This window comes from Scyliorhinus torazame, chromosome 12 (assembly GCF_047496885.1).
Source record: "Scyliorhinus torazame isolate Kashiwa2021f chromosome 12, sScyTor2.1, whole genome shotgun sequence".
Classification (NCBI taxonomy): Eukaryota; Metazoa; Chordata; class Chondrichthyes; order Carcharhiniformes; family Scyliorhinidae; genus Scyliorhinus; species Scyliorhinus torazame.
Genome location: NC_092718.1, coordinates 173,521,734 through 173,528,000, shown reverse-complemented (window position 1 = coordinate 173,528,000; position 6,267 = coordinate 173,521,734).

Genomic DNA, 6,267 nt, shown 5'->3' with positions numbered 1-6,267 from the left:
AGGATGGAGGGTGGCAAGGGAACAGAATGTACTCTGGGTGGGGGAGTTCAATGTCCATCACCAAGAGTAGTTTGGTAGCCCCAGTATTGACTGAGCTGACCGAGTCCTAAATGACTGCTGCTAGACTGAGTTTGTGACAGGTGGTGAGGGAATCAACAAAAGGGAAAAACATACTAGACCTCACCTCACCAACCTACCCGCTACAGTATCGGTAAGAGTGACCACTGCATAGTCCTTATGTTGGCGAAGTCCCATATTGAGGATATCCTCCATCGTGTTGTGCGGCACCATCATCGTGCTAAATGGATAGATTCAGAACAAATCTAACAACTCAAGACTGGACATCCATGAAGCACGGTGGGCCATCAGCAGCAGCAGAATGGTACTCAGCTACAATCTGTAACCGCATGGCCTGGCATATCCCCCACGCTACCATTACCACCAAGCCACGGGATCAATCCTGGTTCAATGAAGGCATGCCAGAAGCAGAAACAGGCATACAGAAGAATAATGTGTCAACCTAATGAAGCTATAGCACATGACTACTAGCATGCTAAACAACATAAACAGTAAATGATAGACACACCAACTGATCAGATCTACACTCTGTAGTCCTGCCACAACCAGTTGTGAATGCTGGTGAACAATTAAACAACTCACTAGAGGAGGAGGCTCCATAAATATCCCCATCCTCAATCATGGAGGAGCCCAGCACATATATGCAAAAGACAAGGCTGAAACATTCACAATAATCTTCAGCCAGAAGTGCTTAGTGGATGATCCATCTCAGTCTCCTTCAGAGGTCCCTAGCATCACAGATGCCAGACTTCCTCCAATTCGATTCACCCCACCTGATCAAGACACAGCTGAAGACACTGGATACTGCAAAGGCTGTGGGCCCTGACAATATTCCAGCAAAATTACAGAAGACATGTGCTCCAGAACTTGCCACACCCCTAGCCAAGCTGTTCCAATACAGTTGTAACACTGGCACTTACGCGGCAATGTGGAGAATTGCGCAGGTATGGTCTGTACACAAAAAGCAGGACAAATCCAATCCAGCCATTGCTGCCCAGTTAGTCGACTCTCAATCATCAATAAAATGATGGAAGGGTTCATCAACACTGCTATCAAGCAGCATTTACTTAGCAATAATCTGCTCAGTGACCTCAGTTTGGGTTCCGTCAAGGCCACTCAGTTTCTGAACTCATTGCTGTCTTGGTTCAAACATGGACAAAAGAGTCAAACTCCAGGGGTGAGGTGAGAGTGACTGCCCTTGACATCAAAGCAGCATTTGATCAAGTATGGCATCAAAGAGCCCGAGTAAAATAGGATTCAGTGGGACTCAGGGTGAAAACTCTCCGCTGGGTAGCACAAAGGAAGATAGTTGTGGTTGTTGGAGGTCAGTCATCTCAGTCTGCATTAGTTCCTCAGGGTAGTGTCCCAGGCCCAACCATCTTCAGCTGATTCGTAAATGACTTTCCTTCCAATATAAGGTCAGATGGGGGGGATGTTCGTTGATGATTTCACAATATTCAGCACCATTCATGACTCCTCAGATGCTGAAGCAGTCTATGCCCAATTGCAGCATGACCTGGATAATATCCAGATTTGAGCTGACAAATGGCAAGTAACATTTGTGTCATACAAATGCCAGGCAATGACCATCTCCAATAAGAGAATCAAACCATTGCCCCATGACATTTAATGACATTACCATCACTGAGTCCCCCATTATACAGATCATGGGGATCGACAGAAATCTTTGGATCCTCGCTGTCTTCAGGGAATGTCCCGGAGGACTGGAGAATAGCCAATGTTGTTCCTCTGTTTAAGAAGGGTAGCAAGGATAATCCCGGGAACTACAGGCCGGTGAGCCTTACTTCAGTGGTAGGGAAATTACTGGAGAGAATTCTTCGAGACAGGATCTACTCCCATTTGGAAGCAAATGGACGTATTAGTGAGAGGCAGCATGGTTTTGTGAAGGGGAGGTCGTGTCTCACTAACTTGATAGAGTTTTTCGAGGAGGTAACTAAGATGATTGATGCAGGTAGGGCAGTAGATGTTGTCTATATGGACTTCAGTAAGGCCTTTGACAAGGTCCCTCATGGTAGACTAGTACAAAAGGTGAAGTCACACGGGATCAGGGGTGAGCTGGCAAGGTGGATACAGAACTGGCTAGGCCATAGAAGGCAGAGAGTAGCAATGGAGGGATGCTTTTCTAATTGGAGGGCTGTGACCAGTGGTGTTCCACAGGGATCAGTGCTGGGACCTTTGCTCTTTGTAGTATATATAAATGATTTGGAGGAAAATGTAACTGGTCTGATTAGTAAGTTTGCAGACGACACAAAGGTTGGTGGAATTGCGGATAGCGATGAGGACTGTCGGAGGATACAGCAGGATTTAGATTGTCTGGAGACTTGGGCGGAGAGATGGCAGATGGAATTTAATCCGGACAAATGTGAGGTAATGCATTTTGGAAGGTCTAATGCAGGTAGGGAATATACAGTGAATGGTAGAACCATCAAGAGCATTGAAAGTCAAAGAGATCTAGGAGTACAGGTCCACAGGTCATTGAAAGGGGCAACACAGGTGGAGAAGGTAGTCAAGAAGGCATACGGCATGCTTGCCTTCATTGGCCGGGGCATTGAGTATAAGAATTGGCAAGTCATGTTGCAGCTGTATAGAACCTTAGTTAGGCCACACTTGGAGTATAGTGTTCAATTCTGGTCGCCACACTACCAGAAGGATGTGGAGGCTTTAGAGAGGGTGCAGAAGAGATTTACCAGAATGTTGCCTGGTATGGAGGGCATTAGCTATGAGGAGCGATTGAATAAACTCGGTTTGTTCTCACTGGAACGAAGGAGGTTGAGGGGAGACCTGATAGAGGTATATAAAATTATGAGGGGCATAGACAGAGTGGATAGTCAGAGGCGTTTCCCCAGGGTAGAGGGGTCAATTACTAGGGGGCATAGGTTTAAGGTGAGAGGGGCAAGGTTTAGAGTAGATCTACAAGGCAAGTTTTTTACGCAGAGGGTAGTGGGTGCCTGGAACTCGCTACCGGAGGAGGTAGTGGAAGCAGGGACGATAGGGACATTTAAGGGGCATCTTGACAAATATATGAATAGGATGGGAATAGAAGGATACGGACCCAGGAAGTGTAGAAGATTGTAGTTTAGTCGGGCAGCATGGTCGGCACGGGCTTGGAGGGCCGAAGGGCCTGTTCCTGTGCTGTACATTTCTTTGTTCTTTGTTCTTTGTTCTTTGATTACCATTGACCAGAATCTGAAGTGGACTAGCCATATAAATACTATGGCTACCAGAGCAGGTCCTATGGTGAGTAACCCACCTCCTGACTCCTAAAGTCTGTCCACCACCTACAAGACACAAGGCAATCAATCAATAATCTTTATTGTCACAAGTCGGCTTACATTGCCATGAAGTTACTGTGAAAAGCCCCTATTTGCCACATTCCGGCGCCTGTTCGGGTACACGGACGGAGAATTCAGAATGTCCAAGTTACCTAACAGCATGTCTTTTGGGACTTGTGGGAGGAAACCGGAGCACCCAGAGGAAATGCATGCAGACACGGGGAGAACATGCAGACTCCGCACATACAGTGACCCAAGCCGGGAATCGAACCTGGGACCCTGGTGCTGTGAAGCAACAATGCGAACCACTGTGCTACTGTGCAGTCCAAGCATGATGGAATACTCCTCACTTTCCTGGATGAGTGCAGCTCCAACAACACTCAAGAAGTTTGACATCATCCAGGACAAAGTAGCCCACTTGATTGGGACCCCTTCCACAAATATTCGCTCCCTCCACCACCGACGTGCAATAGCAGCAGTGTGTACCATCTACAAAATGCACTGCAAGAACTCATCAATGCTCCTTAGGCAGCATCTTCCAAACCTACAAACTACCATCTAGAAGGGCAGGGCAGCAGATACATGGAAACACCGTCACCTGAAAGTTCTCCTCCAAGTCACTCACCATCTTGATTTGGAAATATATAGCCGTTCCTTCACTGTTGCTGGGTCAAAATCCTGGAACTCCTTCCCTAAAAGCACTGTAGGTGTACCTACACCACACGGACTGCAGCAGTTCAAAAAGGGAGCTCACCACCACCTTCTCATTGGCAATTAGGGATGGAACAAAAGTTGGTCAAACCAGCGAAACCCACATCCCGTAAAAATTAATGAAAAAGTAAAAAAGACGCTTCAATCCTCAATGCGAGCCACATATCTCTCCATTGCCAGGTTCCTTCCAATAAATTAACCCATCAACCAACAAAAAAGTGCAGACAAAAACTGCATGTTATTATGGATTAAATTAATAGTATAATAACAGCAATATGTCCATCAGTAATAATTCTGCTGTACAACAATTATTTACACTTAATAATAATAACCTTTATTGTCACAAGTAGGCTTAGGTTAACACTGCAATGAAGTTACTGTGAAAAGCCCCTAGTCGCCACTTTTCTGCCCCTATTCTTCATAGCAAAGTTAATAAAATGGTAGCAACTCTAATAATAGACAGTCATTTGCACATAGGTTGCATATTCATGGAGTGTTACTCCAAACTGCCTGTGATTCTAAACCTTCATCTGAATACTCCTGAGGTGGCTGTTTGACCTTTTCTCGAGAAAAAGGGGCAATCCATCTCACTTCTCCATGAAAACATCCAAGAACTAACTACTGTTTCTGGAAGTGTGTTCTTCATACGAGGTCAGTCAATAGAAAGGTTCTGTGATTTGGTTAGGAAGTCTCACAGGTTCATCAAGAGGCTGGACCAATCAGATTTCTGTCCATATTTGAAAACTGAGTAGCTGAGGTCCCACCTAAACTTACTGTAGAGATGATGCCATTTGTACTACTGTATCAAATGACTAACATTGGGAATTTCTCAGAGGATTTCCCAATCAACCATGGTAATTATGGTGGATGAACAGCAGAAATTCCAAGTTGTTATGTAAATAGGGTATCCATTGATCTGCTACCAAAGTTATGGCTGCTAATCAGGGAAACCAATTAAAAATATAACAACAGGAGTAGGCTTGTTCTGTCGTTCAATTAAAAATTGATCTGCATGCCAAACCTCATTTTTCCACTTTTAACCCCTTCCAGAGATAGAATTTTTGGGGCACTAAGGAATCAAGTATTGTGGAGATAGGGTATGAAGATTGAGTTGATGGAGATGTGCAACAGCCATAATCTTAACAAATAAAATGGCAGAAGAGGCTCTGGAGCAGTATAGCCTAATTCTGCTCTTATTTTGTGTGTTCTTAATGTTTGATGCCCTCATGTAATAAAAGTTACAGACCTCAATCCTGAATGATTCAATTCAATTCAAACAACTTCCACAGCTTTTGGGAGGAGAAAGTCCCAGATTCCCATTCAGGTTTGTGCGAAGCAATGTATCCCAATTTCACTCCTGAGTGGCCTCCACTCAGCCATTAATATTAATCCCATCCTCTTTTGGGTTCCGCCACAAAATAAAACAGGGTTTTCATCAGTGTTCACTTTATCGTTTCAAACAGCTCAATTAGATCATTCTTCAAGGAATTCCCTGTGCAAAGCTTCCAGCTATTTGGAACTTCCAGTGCAAGTGAGTTACAACTCGAGGGGACAGTATTTCTGTCCCATAGGTCAAGAGGGTGGTCAGTCAAGTTATGTCTCTCCCAAAACCACTATTTGTTGTGAAGCTATTGGAGCCAGGTCCCCATATTTAGGTTACTCGTTAGAATGGACCTTCTGCGTCTACCTACTCCAGCTATCACAGGCAAAGGTAATGACAGCAGGCTGAACCTCAGCAAATTGTCATTGGGCAGAACATACTTTCCCGGGCCCACCTGGTAGGGTGGAGGCCGCGGATTTTGGGGGGGACGAGCGGGAAAAAGCTCCCCCTTCCAAGGCGTCCCGTCGCCTGGCGCGCACGCGCTCCACCGGCCACTCTGGCGCTCGAGGCGGCGGGAAAGGCTCCTGGCGCATGCGCCTTGGCGGGAGAGGAGCCGCGGGCAGCACTTGCCGCCAGGCGCATGCGCCCTGGCCCGGGAACGCGTGCGGGGTCAGCCGGGTGGGGGGGGGGGGGGGGGGTGAGGCGGCGGCGCGAGCGTGGGCCGCGTGCCGCGGTTGGGGCTTGCCGCGCGTGCGGCGGGCGTTTGCCCCCCGCATGGGGTGGGCGCGCGAGCGAGCCTGAGCTCGGAAACTGATTGGCCGGATTGGAATTTAAACAGCAGTTCGGGAACGCGCACCAACGGTT